The sequence below is a fragment of the Castor canadensis genome, chromosome 17 (genome assembly GCF_047511655.1).
Source record: "Castor canadensis chromosome 17, mCasCan1.hap1v2, whole genome shotgun sequence".
Classification (NCBI taxonomy): domain Eukaryota; kingdom Metazoa; phylum Chordata; class Mammalia; order Rodentia; family Castoridae; genus Castor; species Castor canadensis.
The window spans coordinates 36,150,820-36,169,162 of NC_133402.1; positions in this window are offsets into that span (position 1 = coordinate 36,150,820).

Here is an 18,343-nt window from a genome sequence, read left to right on the forward strand (position 1 = left end):
TAGGCCTACTTGGATCAAAGAGAGTCTATATAACCTGAAAACAATCTAAGTTTTAGAAAGTATCCTTTCAAAACAGAACTCATTTCTCACATCGAAGCATCGTGCTCGGTTCCCCTCCTACTTATACAAATGCTATTCTTTTGTGAGATACATGTGTATCCTCAGCTCAGCTGAAAAGGCCTATTTGGAACAACTTAGCCTATCTCCACATGGAGAATCCTACGTGGTGGATGTATTCCTTTCAAAATCGAACACATTTCTCACATGGAAACAATGTGTTGAGGCTGAAGTTCATAATATTGATGGTTTCTTTGGAGAAATACATGTGTTTCTTCAACCGAGCTGAATATTCCCATTTAGATGTAAGAGAGCCTAACACCATCTTGAAAAATCTCCTTTCCAGGAAGTATTACTTTCCAAAACTTTCTCCATTCTCACAGGGACGCCATGGGCTACATGCTCCTGTTTCTAATACAGATGGGTTTGTTTCGAGAGATACATGTGTTTCTTCAAGTTACTGGACAGGCCTTTTTGGAACAACATGAGCCTTTCTCCACCTTGAAAACTATGATTGTCAGGAAGAATTCCTTTCATTAACTATCTCCATGCTCACCAAGAAGCAATGTGCTCGAAGTTCCTGCTTCTAACACGGAAGGTTTTCTTTGGAGAGATCCGCGTGTTTGCTCAACTCAGCAGAACAGGTGTATTTAGAACAAAAAGAGCCAATGTCCACCTTGAAAAAGGTAAGATTCAGGACTTCTTTCTTTCAAAAACCAACTCAATTCTCAAAGGGGAGCAATGTGCAAGATCCTCCTCCGTTTTGCCCAGATGATGTTCTTCTGAGAGACACGTGTTTGTTCACTCAGCTCGATAGATCTATTTGCAAAAAAGGGAGCCTGTCTCCACCTTGAAAACCCTAAGTTGCAGGAAGTGGTCGTCTCAAAATCTCACTCTGTTCTCCCAGGGAAACCATGTGCTAGCAGGTGCACCTTCTCTCATAGATGGTTCTCTTGGAGACAGAAATGTGGTTCTTCAACGCAGCTGAATAGGCCTATTTGGCACAACGAGATTGTCTTTCGACATTGAAGACCTAAGTAACTGGAGGTATTGGGTTTAAAAACTCACTCAGTCTGAGAGGGAAACAATGTGCTAGATACTCCAGCTTCTAACCTAGATGGGTTTCTTTGCAGAGATGCGTGATTCTTTTCAAATCAGCAGAATGGGTGTATAGGGAACAAAGAGAACCTATCCCCATCTTGAAAACTCTGAATGGCAGGACGTATTTCTCTCAAAAGGTAACTCAGCTCTCGGCGGGAGACAATGTGATAGATGCTCCTCCTTCTTACCCAGATGGTCTTCTTTCAAGAGACACATGCATCTCTTCAACTGAGCTGAAGAAGCCTATTTGGCAGAAAGGGAGCCTATCTCCACCTAGAAAAACCTTTTTTGCCCTTAGTATTCATTTTAAAAACAAAATCATTTCTCAGAGGGCAACAGTATGCTTGAACATCCTGCTTCTAAAATACATGGTTTTCTTCTTAGTGATATATGTGTTTCTTCAAATCAGCTGAATAGGCCTATTTGGAACAAAGGGAGCCTATGTCCACCTTGAAAAACATAACCTGTAGGCAGTGTTCCTCTCAAAAACTAACTCATGTTTCTCTGGGAAAGAATGTGTTAGATGCTCCTGCTTTGGACACTAACGGTTTTCTTTTGAGAGGTACATGTGTTTCTTCAACTCAGCTGAATAGGACGATTTAGAACAACAAGTGGCTATATCCACCTTGAAAAATCTAAGTTGCAGGAAGTATTCCTTTCAAAATCTAATGCATTTCTCTCAGGGGAACAATGTGCTAGATGGGGACGTTTGTAACCTAGGTGGTTTTTCTGTAGAGATACATGTGTTGATTCAACTCACCTTAAAGGGCCTATTTGGAACATGGAGAGCCTATCTCCACCTGGAAAAACCTAAGTTCCAGGAAGTATTTCTTCCCAAAACGAACTCAGTTCTCACAGGGAGGCAATGTGCTTGATGCTCCTTGTTCTAACACAGATAGTTTTCCTTTGAGACACACCCGTGTTTCCTCATCTTAGCTGGATAGGACTATTCGGGAAAAAATGAGCTTTTCTCCAGTTGAAAACTCTGATGGGAAGTATGTATGGCATTCAAAATAAAATTCAAGCCTCACAGTGAAATAATGCCCTAGATGTTGAATCTTTCATCATAGATGGATTTCTAGGGAGACATATATTTCTTTTTCCCACTCGGCTAAATAGGACCGTTTGGAACAGCGGAGCCAAATCTGCACCTTGAGAAATCTATGGTGCAGATAGTATTCCTTTCATAAACTAACTCAGTTCTCACAGGGAAGCAATGTGCTCGATAGTTCTGCTTCTGACACAAATGGTTTCATTTTGAGATATGCATGTATTTCTTCCACTCAGTTGAAAAGGACGATTTGGTAGAATAATAGCCTGTCTAAACCTTGACAATCTTATGTTGCAGGAGGTATTTTTTTCAAAAACCACCTCAGTTCTCACAGGGAAACAATGTGATAGACGTTCCTGCTTGTGACACTACCTGTTTTCCTTTGACAAATACTTGTGTTTCTTCAAGTCAGCTGACAAAACTTACTTGGAAAAAACATAGCCTATCCCAACTTTGAAAAACGAAGCTGCAGGAAATACTACCTCCGAAAACTGACTCAGTTCTCACAGGTAAACACTCTTGTAAATGTTCCTCCTTCGAGCACAAATGGCTTTCCTTCGAGAGATACATGTGTTTATTCAACTCAGCTTCACCGGCCTATTTCGAAGAAAGAGAGCCTACTCCACATCGAAAACCTAAGATGCAGAAAGTATTTCTTTCAAAAACTAATTCAAATCTTACAGGAAAACAATGTGCTAGCTGCTCCTGGTCCTAACACAGAGAGTTTTCTTTTGAGAGATACGTGTGCTTCTCCAACTTAGCTTGATAGGCCTGTTTGGAACAAAGTGAGCTTTTCTCCAACTTCAAAACTCTGATTGGAAGTACGTAATCCTTCAAAAGCTAAATCTATTCTCATGGGGAAATGATGTCCCAGATGTTGAAGCATGTAACGTACATGGTTTTCTTTGGAGAGATATATGCGTTTGTTCCACTTGGCTAAATAGGCCTACTTGGAACAAACAAAACCAATATACACCTAGAAAAACCCAAGTTGTAGGACGTATTCTCTCAACAACTTGCTCAGTTCTCACAGGGAAACAATGTGCTAGATTCTCCTGCTTCTAACACAGATGGTATTCTTTCAAGGGATCCGTGGGTTCCTTCACGCCTGCTGAACAGGACTGTTCGGAATAAAGAGAGGCTATATCCACATTGCAAAACCTATACTGCAGGATGTATTCCTACCAAAAACTAATGCATTTCTCACAGGGAAACAAGGTGCTAGAGGCCCCTGTTTCTAACACTGAGGGTTTTCTTTCAAGAGCACATGTGTTCCTTCAAGTCAGCTGAATAGGTCTATTTTGAAAGAAGAGAGGCTTTCTTCTTGTGAAATAAAAGAATTTCCAGAAAGTACTCCTTTCAACAGCTAACTCTATTCTCAGAGGGAAACAATGTCTTAGATGCTGCTGCTTCTTCCACACATGGATTACTCTTGTGACATTCTGTGTTTCTTCAATTTAGCTGAATCAGCCGATATGGAACAAATGGAGTCAACCACCACGTTGAAAAACCAAAGTTGCAGGAAGTATTCCTATCAAAGTCAACTCAATCCTTCCAGGGAAAGAATGTGCAAGATGCTCCTGTTCCTAACATAAGTGGTTTTCTCTTGAGAGATACATGTGTTTCTTCAAGTTAGCTTGATAGGCCGATTTGGAACAAAATAAGCCTTTCTCCACCTTGAAAACTCTGATTGGCGGGACGTATTCCTTTCTGAAACTAACCCACTAGTTAAAGGAAACAATGTGCTAGATGCTACGACATCTAACAGAGAATTTTCTTTTACAATATAAATGTGTTCCTTCAACTCTGCTGAATAACCTCTTGGGAACAAAGAGAGCCTCTCACCATCTTGAAAATCATACCTTGCAGGAAGTATTCCTTTCCAAAACTAACTCAATTCTCGGAGTGAAACAAAGTGCTAGATGCTCCTTGTTCGTTCAAAGATTGTTTTCTTTCGAGAAATACATGTATTTCTTCAACTCAACTGAATAGACCTCTTTGGAACACAGAGAGACTATCACCACCTTGATAACCGCAAAATGCAGAAATATGCCTTTCAAAAACTAATTCAATTCTCACAGGGAAACACTGTGCTGGATGCTCCTACGTCTAATGCAGATGGGTTTGTTTCGAAAGATACATGTGTGTTTTCACGTTGCTGGACAGACCTAGCTAGAACAAAATTTGCCTTTCTCCACCTTGAGTATTCTGGTTGACAGCACGTCTTCCTTTCCAAAACTACGTGAAATCACACAGGGAAACAATGTGCTCCTTGGTTCTGCTTCTAACACACATGATTTTCTTTGGAGACATACATGTGGTTCTTCAACTGAGATGAAAAGGTCTATTTGGAACAAACAGAGTTTATCACTGACTTGAAATACGTAATTTGCAGGCAGTGTCCTTTGAAAAACGAACTCAGTTCTCACAGCGTGCCTATGTTCTAAATTTTCCTGCTTCTAGCCCAAATGGGTTTCTTTGGAGAGATACAGCTGTTTAGTTCACTCAGCTGCATAGGCCTACTTGGATCAAAGAGAGTCTATATAACCTGAAAACAATCTAAGTTTTAGAAAGTATCCTTTCAAAACAGAACTCATTTCTCACATCGAAGCATCATGCTCGGTTCCCCTCCTACTTATACAAATGCTATTCTTTTGTGAGATACATGTGTATCCTCAACTCAGCTGAAAAGGCCTATTTGGAACAACTTAGCCTATCTCCACATGGAGAATCCTACGTGGTGGATGTATTCCTTTCAAAATCGAACACATTTCTCACATGGAAACAATGTGTTGAGGCTGAAGTTCATAATATTGATGGTTTCTTTGGAGAAATACATGTGTTTCTTCAACCGAGCTGAATATTCCCATTTAGATGTAAGAGAGCCTAACACCATCTTGAAAAATCTCCTTTCCAGGAAGTATTACTTTCCAAAACTTTCTCCATTCTCACAGGGACGCCATGGGCTACATGCTCCTGTTTCTAATACAGATGGGTTTGTTTCGAGAGATACATGTGTTTCTTCAAGTTACTGGACAGGCCTTTTTGGAACAACATGAGCCTTTCTCCACCTTGAAAACTATGATTGTCAGGAAGAATTCCTTTCATTAACTATCTCCATGCTCACCAAGAAGCAATGTGCTCGAAGTTCGTGCTTCTAACACGGTAGGTTTTCTTTGGAGAGATCCGCGTGTTTGCTCAACTCAGCAGAACAGGTGTATTTAGAACAAAGAGAGCCAATGTCCACCTTGAAAAAGGTAAGATTCAGGACTTCTTTCTTTCAAAAACCAACTCAATTCTCAAAGGGGAGCAATGTGCAAGATCCTCCTCCGTTTTGCCCAGATGATGTTCTTCTGAGAGACACGTGTTTGTTCACTCAGCTCGATAGATCTATTTGCAAAAAAGGGAGCCTGTCTCCACCTTGAAAACCCTAAGTTGCAGGAAGTGGTCGTCTCAAAATCTCACTCTGTTCTCCCAGGGAAACCATGTGCTAGCAGGTGCACCTTCTCTCATAGATGGTTCTCTTGGAGACAGAAATGTGGTTCTTCAACGCAGCTGAATAGGCCTATTTGGCACAACGAGATTGTCTTTCGACATTGAAGACCTAAGTAACTGGAGGTATTGGGTTTAAAAACTCACTCAGTCTGAGAGGGAAACAATGTGCTAGATACTCCAGCTTCTAACCTAGATGGTTTTCTTTGCAGAGATGCGTGATTCTTTTCAAATCAGCAGAATGGGTGTATAGGGAACAAAGAGAACCTATCCCCATCTTGAAAACTCTGAATGGCAGGACGTATTTCTCTCAAAAGGTAACTCAGCTCTCGGCGGGAGACAATGTGATAGATGCTCCTCCTTCTTACCCAGATGGTCTTCTTTCAAGAGACACATGCATCTCTTCAACTGAGCTGAAGAAGCCTATTTGGCAGAAAGGGAGCCTATCTCCACCTAGAAAAACCTTTTTTGCCCTTAGTATTCATTTTAAAAACAAAATCATTTCTCAGAGGGCAACAGTATGCTTGAACATCCTGCTTCTAAAATACATGGTTTTCTTCTTCGTGATATATGTGTTTCTTCAAATCAGCTGAATAGGCCTATTTGGAACAAAGGGAGCCTATGTCCACCTTGAAAAACATAACGTGTAGGCAGTGTTCCTCTCAAAAACTAACTCATGTTTCTCTGGGAAAGAATGTGTTAGATGCTCCTGCTTTGGACACTAACGGTTTTCTTTTGAGAGGTACATGTGTTTCTTCAACTCAGCTGAATAGGACGATTTAGAACAACGAGTGGCTATATCCACCTTGAAAAATCTAAGTTGCAGGAAGTATTCCTTTCAAAATCTAATGCATTTCTCTCAGGGGAACAATGTGCTAGATGGGGACGTTTGTAACCTAGGTGGTTTTTCTGTAGAGATACATGTGTTGATTCAACTCACCTTAAAGGGCCTATTTGGAACATGGAGAGCCTATCTCCACCTGGAAAAACCTAAGTTCCAGGAAGTATTTCTTCCCAAAACGAACTCAGTTCTCACAGGGAGGCAATGTGCTTGATGCTCCTTGTTCTAACACAGATAGTTTTCCTTTGAGACACACCCGTGTTTCCTCATCTTAGCTGGATAGGACTATTCGGGAAAAAATGAGCTTTTCTCCAGTTGAAAACTCTGATGGGAAGTATGTATGGCATTCAAAATAAAATTCAAGCCTCACAGTGAAATAATGCCCTAGATGTTGAATCTTTCATCATAGATGGATTTCTAGGGAGACATATATTTCTTTTTCCCACTCGGCTAAATAGGACCGTTTGGAACAGCGGAGCCAAATCTGCACCTTGAGAAATCTATGGTGCAGATAGTATTCCTTTCATAAACTAACTCAGTTCTCACAGGGAAGCAATGTGCTCGATAGTTCTGCTTCTGACACAAATGGTTTCATTTTGAGATATGCATGTATTTCTTCCACTCAGTTGAAAAGGACGATTTGGTAGAATAATAGCCTGTCTAAACCTTGACAATCTTATGTTGCAGGAGGTATTTTTTTCAAAAACCACCTCAGTTCTCACAGGGAAACAATGTGATAGACGTTCCTGCTTGTGACACTACCTGTTTTCCTTTGACAAATACTTGTGTTTCTTCAAGTCAGCTGACAAGACTTACTTGGAAAAAACATAGCCTATCCCAACTTTGAAAAACGAAGCTGCAGGAAATACTACCTCCGAAAACTTACTCAGTTCTCACAGGTAAACACTCTTGTAAATGTTCCTCCTTCGAGCACAAATGGCTTTCCTTCGAGAGATACATGTGTTTATTCAACTCAGCTTCACCGGCCTATTTCGAAGAAAGAGAGCCTACTCCACATGGAAAACCTAAGATGCAGAAAGTATTTCTTTCAAAAACTAATTCAAATCTTACAGGAAAACAGTGTGCTAGCTGCTCCTGGTCCTAACACAGAGAGTTTTCTTTTGAGAGATACGTGTGCTTCTCCAACTTAGCTTGATAGGCCTGTTTGGAACAAAGTGAGCTTTTCTCCAACTTCAAAACTCTGATTGGAAGTACGTAATCCTTCAAAAGCTAAATCTATTCTCATGGAGAAAAGATGTCCCAGATGTTGAAGCATGTAACGTACATGGTTTTCTTTGGAGAGATATATGCGTTTGTTCCACTTGGCTAAATAGGCCTACTTGGAACAAACAAAACCAATATACACCTAGAAAAACCCAAGTTGTAGGACGTATTCTCTCAACAACTTGCTCAGTTCTCACAGGGAAACAATGTGCTAGATTCTCCTGCTTCTAACACAGATGGTATTCTTTCAAGGGATCCGTGGGTTCCTTCACGCCTGCTGAACAGGACTGTTCGGAATAAAGAGAGGCTATATCCACATTGCAAAACCTATACTGCAGGATGTATTCCTACCAAAAACTAATGCATTTCTCACAGGGAAACAAGGTGCTAGAGGCCCCTGTTTCTAACACTGAGGGTTTTCTTTCAAGAGCACATGTGTTCCTTCAAGTCAGCTGAATAGGTCTATTTTGAAAGAAGAGAGGCTTTCTTCTTGTGAAATAAAAGAATTTCCAGAAAGTACTCCTTTCAACCGCTAACTCTATTCTCAGAGGGAAACAATGTCTTAGATGCTGCTGCTTCTTCCACACATGGATTACTCTTGTGACATTCTGTGTTTCTTCAATTTAGCTGAATCAGCCGATATGGAACAAATGGAGTCAACCACCACGTTGAAAAACCAAAGTTGCAGGAAGTATTCCTATCAAAGTCAACTCAATCCTTCCAGGGAAAGAATGTGCAAGATGCTCCTGTTCCTAACATAAGTGGCTTTCTCTTGAGAGATACATGTGTTTCTTCAAGTTAGCTTGATAGGCCGATTTGGAACAAAATAAGCCTTTCTCCACCTTGAAAACTCTGATTGGCGGGACGTATTCCTTTCTGAAACTAACCCACTAGTTAAAGGAAACAATGTGCTAGATGCTACGACATCTAACAGAGAATTTTCTTTTACAATATAAATGTGTTCCTTCAACTCTGCTGAATAACCTCTTGGGAACAAAGAGAGCCTCTCACCATCTTGAAAATCATACCTTGCAGGAAGTATTCCTTTCCAAAACTAACTCAATTCTCGGAGTGAAACAAAGTGCTAGATGCTCCTTGTTCGTTCAAAGATTGTTTTCTTTCGAGAAATACATGTATTTCTTCAACTCAACTGAATAGACCTCTTTGGAACACAGAGAGACTATCTCCACCTTGATAACCGCAAAATGCAGAAATATGCCTTTCAAAAACTAATTCAATTCTCACAGGGAAACACTGTGCTGGATGCTCCTACGTCTAATGCAGATGGGTTTGTTTCGAAAGATACATGTGTGTTTTCACGTTGCTGGACAGACCTAGGTAGAACAAAATTTGCCTTTCTCCACCTTGAGTATTCTGGTTGACAGCACGTCTTCCTTTCCAAAACTACGTGAAATCACACAGGGAAACAATGTGCTCCTTGGTTCTGCTTCTAACACACATGATTTTCTTTGGAGACATACATGTGGTTCTTCAACTGAGATGAAAAGGTCTATTTGGAACAAACAGAGTTTATCACTGACTTGAAATACGTAATTTGCAGGCAGTGTCCTTTGAAAAACGAACTCAGTTCTCACAGCGTGCCTATGTTCTAAATTTTCCTGCTTCTAGCCCAAATGGGTTTCTTTGGAGAGATACAGCTGTTTAGTTCACTCAGCTGCATAGGCCTACTTGGATCAAAGAGAGTCTATATAACCTGAAAACAATCTAAGTTTTAGAAAGTATCCTTTCAAAACAGAACTCATTTCTCACATCGAAGCATCGTGCTCGGTTCCCCTCCTACTTATACAAATGCTATTCTTTTGTGAGATACATGTGTATCCTCAACTCAGCTGAAAAGGCCTATTTGGAACAACTTAGCCTATCTCCACATGGAGAATCCTACGTGGTGGATGTATTCCTTTCAAAATCGAACACATTTCTCACATGGAAACAATGTGTTGAGGCTGAAGTTCATAATATTGATGGTTTCTTTGGAGAAATACATGTGTTTCTTCAACCGAGCTGAATATTCCCATTTAGATGTAAGAGAGCCTAACACCATCTTGAAAAATCTCCTTTCCAGGAAGTATTACTTTCCAAAACTTTCTCCATTCTCACAGGGACGCCATGGGCTACATGCTCCTGTTTCTAATACAGATGGGTTTGTTTCGAGAGATACATGTGTTTCTTCAAGTTACTGGACAGGCCTTTTTGGAACAACATGAGCCTTTCTCCACCTTGAAAACTATGATTGTCAGGAAGAATTCCTTTCATTAACTATCTCCATGCTCACCAAGAAGCAATGTGCTCGAAGTTCCTGCTTCTAACACGGAAGGTTTTCTTTGGAGGGATCCGCGTGTTTGCTCAACTCAGCAGAACAGGTGTATTTAGAACAAAGAGAGCCAATGTCCACCTTGAAAAAGGTAAGATTCAGGACTTCTTTCTTTCAAAAACCAACTCAATTCTCAAAGGGGAGCAATGTGCAAGATCCTCCTCCGTTTTGCCCAGATGATGTTCTTCTGAGAGACACGTGTTTGTTCACTCAGCTCGATAGATCTATTTGCAAAAAAGGGAGCCTGTCTCCACCTTGAAAACCCTGAGTTGCAGGAAGTGGTCGTCTCAAAATCTCACTCTGTTCTCCCAGGGAAACCATGTGCTAGCAGGTGCACCTTCTCTCATAGATGGTTCTCTTGGAGACAGAAATGTGGTTCTTCAACGCAGCTGAATAGGCCTATTTGGCACAACGAGATTGTCTTTCGACATTGAAGACCTAAGTAACTGGAGGTATTGGGTTTAAAAACTCACTCAGTCTGAGAGGGAAACAATGTGCTAGATACTCCAGCTTCTAACCTAGATGGTTTTCTTTGCAGAGATGCGTGATTCTTTTCAAATCAGCAGAATGGGTGTATAGGGAACAAAGAGAACCTATCCCCATCTTGAAAACTCTGAATGGCAGGACGTATTTCTCTCAAAAGGTAACTCAGCTCTCGGCGGGAGACAATGTGATAGATGCTCCTCCTTCTTACCCAGATGGTCTTCTTTCAAGAGACACATGCATCTCTTCAACTGAGCTGAAGAAGCCTATTTGGCAGAAAGGGAGCCTATCTCCACCTAGAAAAACCTTTTTTGCCCTTAGTATTCATTTTAAAAACAAAATCATTTCTCAGAGGGCAACAGTATGCTTGAACATCCTGCTTCTAAAATACATGGTTTTCTTCTTCGTGATATATGTGTTTCTTCAAATCAGCTGAATAGGCCTATTTGGAACAAAGGGAGCCTATGTCCACCTTGAAAAACATAACGTGTAGGCAGTGTTCCTCTCAAAAACTAACTCATGTTTCTCTGGGAAAGAATGTGTTAGATGCTCCTGCTTTGGACACTAACGGTTTTCTTTTGAGAGGTACATGTGTTTCTTCAACTCAGCTGAATAGGACGATTTAGAACAAAGAGTGGCTATATCCACCTTGAAAAATCTAAGTTGCAGGAAGTATTCCTTTCAAAATCTAATGCATTTCTCTCAGGGGAACAATGTGCTAGATGGGGACGTTTGTAACCTAGGTGGTTTTTCTGTAGAGATCCATGTGTTGATTCAACTCACCTTAAAGGGCCTATTTGGAACATGGAGAGCCTATCTCCACCTGGAAAAACCTAAGTTCCAGGAAGTATTTCTTCCCAAAACGAACTCAGTTCTCACAGGGAGGCAATGTGCTTGATGCTCCTTGTTCTAACACAGATAGTTTTCCTTTGAGACACACCCGTGTTTCCTCATCTTAGCTGGATAGGACTATTCGGGAAAAAATGAGCTTTTCTCCAGTTGAAAACTCTGATGGGAAGTATGTATGGCATTCAAAATAAAATTCAAGCCTCACAGTGAAATAATGCCCTAGATGTTGAATCTTTCATCATAGATGGATTTCTAGGGAGACATATATTTCTTTTTCCCACTCGGCTAAATAGGACCGTTTGGAACAGCGGAGCCAAATCTGCACCTTGAGAAATCTATGGTGCAGATAGTATTCCTTTCATAAACTAACTCAGTTCTCACAGGGAAGCAATGTGCTCGATAGTTCTGCTTCTGACACAAATGGTTTCATTTTGAGATATGCATGTATTTCTTCCACTCAGTTGAAAAGGACGATTTGGTAGAATAATAGCCTGTCTAAACCTTGACAATCTTATGTTGCAGGAGGTATTTTTTTCAAAAACCACCTCAGTTCTCACAGGGAAACAATGTGATAGACGTTCCTGCTTGTGACACTACCTGTTTTCCTTTGACAAATACTTGTGTTTCTTCAAGTCAGCTGACAAGACTTACTTGGAAAAAACATAGCCTATCCCAACTTTGAAAAACGAAGCTGCAGGAAATACTACCTCCGAAAACTGACTCAGTTCTCACAGGTAAACACTCTTGTAAATGTTCCTCCTTCGAGCACAAATGGCTTTCCTTCGAGAGATACATGTGTTTATTCAACTCAGCTTCACCGGCCTATTTCGAAGAAAGAGAGCCTACTCCACATGGAAAACCTAAGATGCAGAAAGTATTTCTTTCAAAAACTAATTCAAATCTTACAGGAAAACAATGTGCTAGCTGCTCCTGGTCCTAACACAGAGAGTTTTCTTTTGAGAGATACGTGTGCTTCTCCAACTTAGCTTGATAGGCCTGTTTGGAACAAAGTGAGCTTTTCTCCAACTTCAAAACTCTGATTGGAAGTACGTAATCCTTCAAAAGCTAAATCTATTCTCATGGGGAAATGATGTCCCAGATGTTGAAGCATGTAACGTACATGGTTTTCTTTGGAGAGATATATGCGTTTGTTCCACTTGGCTAAATAGGCCTACTTGGAACAAACAAAACCAATATACACCTAGAAAAACCCAAGTTGTAGGACGTATTCTCTCAACAACTTGCTCAGTTCTCACAGGGAAACAATGTGCTAGATTCTCCTGCTTCTAACACAGATGGTATTCTTTCAAGGGATCCGTGGGTTCCTTCACGCCTGCTGAACAGGACTGTTCGGAATAAAGAGAGGCTATATCCACATTGCAAAACCTATACTGCAGGATGTATTCCTACCAAAAACTAATGCATTTCTCACAGGGAAACAAGGTGCTAGAGGCCCCTGTTTCTAACACTGAGGGTTTTCTTTCAAGAGCACATGTGTTCCTTCAAGTCAGCTGAATAGGTCTATTTTGAAAGAAGAGAGGCTTTCTTCTTGTGAAATAAAAGAATTTCCAGAAAGTACTCCTTTCAACCGCTAACTCTATTCTCAGAGGGAAACAATGTCTTAGATGCTGCTGCTTCTTCCACACATGGATTACTCTTGTGACATTCTGTGTTTCTTCAATTTAGCTGAATCAGCCGATATGGAACAAATGGAGTCAACCACCACGTTGAAAAACCAAAGTTGCAGGAAGTATTCCTATCAAAGTCAACTCAATCCTTCCAGGGAAAGAATGTGCAAGATGCTCCTGTTCCTAACATAAGTGGCTTTCTCTTGAGAGATACATGTGTTTCTTCAAGTTAGCTTGATAGGCCGATTTGGAACAAAATAAGCCTTTCTCCACCTTGAAAACTCTGATTGGCGGGACGTATTCCTTTCTGAAACTAACCCACTAGTTAAAGGAAACAATGTGCTAGATGCTACGACATCTAACAGAGAATTTTCTTTTACAATATAAATGTGTTCCTTCAACTCTGCTGAATAACCTCTTGGGAACAAAGAGAGCCTCTCACCATCTTGAAAATCATACCTTGCAGGAAGTATTCCTTTCCAAAACTAACTCAATTCTCGGAGTGAAACAAAGTGCTAGATGCTCCTTGTTCGTTCAAAGATTGTTTTCTTTCGAGAAATACATGTATTTCTTCAACTCAACTGAATAGACCTCTTTGGAACACAGAGAGACTATCTCCACCTTGATAACCGCAAAATGCAGAAATATGCCTTTCAAAAACTAATTCAATTCTCACAGGGAAACACTGTGCTGGATGCTCCTACGTCTAATGCAGATGGGTTTGTTTCGAAAGATACATGTGTGTTTTCACGTTGCTGGACAGACCTAGGTAGAACAAAATTTGCCTTTCTCCACCTTGAGTATTCTGGTTGACAGCACGTCTTCCTTTCCAAAACTACGTGAAATCACACAGGGAAACAATGTGCTCCTTGGTTCTGCTTCTAACACACATGATTTTCTTTGGAGACATACATGTGGTTCTTCAACTGAGATGAAAAGGTCTATTTGGAACAAACAGAGTTTATCACTGACTTGAAATACGTAATTTGCAGGCAGTGTCCTTTGAAAAACGAACTCAGTTCTCACAGCGTGCCTATGTTCTAAATTTTCCTGCTTCTAGCCCAAATGGGTTTCTTTGGAGAGATACAGCTGTTTAGTTCACTCAGCTGCATAGGCCTACTTGGATCAAAGAGAGTCTATATAACCTGAAAACAATCTAAGTTTTAGAAAGTATCCTTTCAAAACAGAACTCATTTCTCACATCGAAGCATCGTGCTCGGTTCCCCTCCTACTTATACAAATGCTATTCTTTTGTGAGATACATGTGTATCCTCAACTCAGCTGAAAAGGCCTATTTGGAACAACTTAGCCTATCTCCACATGGAGAATCCTACGTGGTGGATGTATTCCTTTCAAAATCGAACACATTTCTCACATGGAAACAATGTGTTGAGGCTGAAGTTCATAATATTGATGGTTTCTTTGGAGAAATACATGTGTTTCTTCAACCGAGCTGAATATTCCCATTTAGATGTAAGAGAGCCTAACACCATCTTGAAAAATCTCCTTTCCAGGAAGTATTACTTTCCAAAACTTTCTCCATTCTCACAGGGACGCCATGGGCTACATGCTCCTGTTTCTAATACAGATGGGTTTGTTTCGAGAGATACATGTGTTTCTTCAAGTTACTGGACAGGCCTTTTTGGAACAACATGAGCCTTTCTCCACCTTGAAAACTATGATTGTCAGGAAGAATTCCTTTCATTAACTATCTCCATGCTCACCAAGAAGCAATGTGCTCGAAGTTCCTGCTTCTAACACGGAAGGTTTTCTTTGGAGGGATCCGCGTGTTTGCTCAACTCAGCAGAACAGGTGTATTTAGAACAAAGAGAGCCAATGTCCACCTTGAAAAAGGTAAGATTCAGGACTTCTTTCTTTCAAAAACCAACTCAATTCTCAAAGGGGAGCAATGTGCAAGATCCTCCTCCGTTTTGCCCAGATGATGTTCTTCTGAGAGACACGTGTTTGTTCACTCAGCTCGATAGATCTATTTGCAAAAAAGGGAGCCTGTCTCCACCTTGAAAACCCTGAGTTGCAGGAAGTGGTCGTCTCAAAATCTCACTCTGTTCTCCCAGGGAAACCATGTGCTAGCAGGTGCACCTTCTCTCATAGATGGTTCTCTTGGAGACAGAAATGTGGTTCTTCAACGCAGCTGAATAGGCCTATTTGGCACAACGAGATTGTCTTTCGACATTGAAGACCTAAGTAACTGGAGGTATTGGGTTTAAAAACTCACTCAGTCTGAGAGGGAAACAATGTGCTAGATACTCCAGCTTCTAACCTAGATGGTTTTCTTTGCAGAGATGCGTGATTCTTTTCAAATCAGCAGAATGGGTGTATAGGGAACAAAGAGAACCTATCCCCATCTTGAAAACTCTGAATGGCAGGACGTATTTCTCTCAAAAGGTAACTCAGCTCTCGGCGGGAGACAATGTGATAGATGCTCCTCCTTCTTACCCAGATGGTCTTCTTTCAAGAGACACATGCATCTCTTCAACTGAGCTGAAGAAGCCTATTTGGCAGAAAGGGAGCCTATCTCCACCTAGAAAAACCTTTTTTGCCCTTAGTATTCATTTTAAAAACAAAATCATTTCTCAGAGGGCAACAGTATGCTTGAACATCCTGCTTCTAAAATACATGGTTTTCTTCTTCGTGATATATGTGTTTCTTCAAATCAGCTGAATAGGCCTATTTGGAACAAAGGGAGCCTATGTCCACCTTGAAAAACATAACGTGTAGGCAGTGTTCCTCTCAAAAACTAACTCATGTTTCTCTGGGAAAGAATGTGTTAGATGCTCCTGCTTTGGACACTAACGGTTTTCTTTTGAGAGGTACATGTGTTTCTTCAACTCAGCTGAATAGGACGATTTAGAACAAAGAGTGGCTATATCCACCTTGAAAAATCTAAGTTGCAGGAAGTATTCCTTTCAAAATCTAATGCATTTCTCTCAGGGGAACAATGTGCTAGATGGGGACGTTTGTAACCTAGGTGGTTTTTCTGTAGAGATCCATGTGTTGATTCAACTCACCTTAAAGGGCCTATTTGGAACATGGAGAGCCTATCTCCACCTGGAAAAACCTAAGTTCCAGGAAGTATTTCTTCCCAAAACGAACTCAGTTCTCACAGGGAGGCAATGTGCTTGATGCTCCTTGTTCTAACACAGATAGTTTTCCTTTGAGACACACCCGTGTTTCCTCATCTTAGCTGGATAGGACTATTCGGGAAAAAATGAGCTTTTCTCCAGTTGAAAACTCTGATGGGAAGTATGTATGGCATTCAAAATAAAATTCAAGCCTCACAGTGAAATAATGCCCTAGATGTTGAATCTTTCATCATAGATGGATTTCTAGGGAGACATATATTTCTTTTTCCCACTCGGCTAAATAGGACCGTTTGGAACAGCGGAGCCAAATCTGCACCTTGAGAAATCTATGGTGCAGATAGTATTCCTTTCATAAACTAACTCAGTTCTCACAGGGAAGCAATGTGCTCGATAGTTCTGCTTCTGACACAAATGGTTTCATTTTGAGATATGCATGTATTTCTTCCACTCAGTTGAAAAGGACGATTTGGTAGAATAATAGCCTGTCTAAACCTTGACAATCTTATGTTGCAGGAGGTATTTTTTTCAAAAACCACCTCAGTTCTCACAGGGAAACAATGTGATAGACGTTCCTGCTTGTGACACTACCTGTTTTCCTTTGACAAATACTTGTGTTTCTTCAAGTCAGCTGACAAGACTTACTTGGAAAAAACATAGCCTATCCCAACTTTGAAAAACGAAGCTGCAGGAAATACTACCTCCGAAAACTGACTCAGTTCTCACAGGTAAACACTCTTGTAAATGTTCCTCCTTCGAGCACAAATGGCTTTCCTTCGAGAGATACATGTGTTTATTCAACTCAGCTTCACCGGCCTATTTCGAAGAAAGAGAGCCTACTCCACATGGAAAACCTAAGATGCAGAAAGTATTTCTTTCAAAAACTAATTCAAATCTTACAGGAAAACAATGTGCTAGCTGCTCCTGGTCCTAACACAGAGAGTTTTCTTTTGAGAGATACGTGTGCTTCTCCAACTTAGCTTGATAGGCCTGTTTGGAACAAAGTGAGCTTTTCTCCAACTTCAAAACTCTGATTGGAAGTACGTAATCCTTCAAAAGCTAAATCTATTCTCATGGGGAAATGATGTCCCAGATGTTGAAGCATGTAACGTACATGGTTTTCTTTGGAGAGATATATGCGTTTGTTCCACTTGGCTAAATAGGCCTACTTGGAACAAACAAAACCAATATACACCTAGAAAAACCCAAGTTGTAGGACGTATTCTCTCAACAACTTGCTCAGTTCTCACAGGGAAACAATGTGCTAGATTCTCCTGCTTCTAACACAGATGGTATTCTTTCAAGGGATCCGTGGGTTCCTTCACGCCTGCTGAACAGGACTGTTCGGAATAAAGAGAGGCTATATCCACATTGCAAAACCTATACTGCAGGATGTATTCCTACCAAAAACTAATGCATTTCTCACAGGGAAACAAGGTGCTAGAGGCCCCTGTTTCTAACACTGAGGGTTTTCTTTCAAGAGCACATGTGTTCCTTCAAGTCAGCTGAATAGGTCTATTTTGAAAGAAGAGAGGCTTTCTTCTTGTGAAATAAAAGAATTTCCAGAAAGTACTCCTTTCAACCGCTAACTCTATTCTCAGAGGGAAACAATGTCTTAGATGCTGCTGCTTCTTCCACACATGGATTACTCTTGTGACATTCTGTGTTTCTTCAATTTAGCTGAATCAGCCGATATGGAACAAATGGAGTCAACCACCACGTTGAAAAACCAAAGTTGCAGGAAGTATTCCTATCAAAGTCAACTCAATCCTTCCAGGGAAAGAATGTGCAAGATGCTCCTGTTCCTAACATAAGTGGTTTTCTCTTGAGAGATACATGTGTTTCTTCAAGTTAGCTTGATAGGCCGATTTGGAACAAAATAAGCCTTTCTCCACCTTGAAAACTCTGATTGGCGGGACGTATTCCTTTCTGAAACTAACCCACTAGTTAAAGGAAACAATGTGCTAGATGCTACGACATCTAACAGAGAATTTTCTTTTACAATATAAATGTGTTCCTTCAACTCTGCTGAATAACCTCTTGGGAACAAAGAGAGCCTCTCACCATCTTGAAAATCATACCTTGCAGGAAGTATTCCTTTCCAAAACTAACTCAATTCTCGGAGTGAAACAAAGTGCTAGATGCTCCTTGTTCGTTCAAAGATTGTTTTCTTTCGAGAAATAC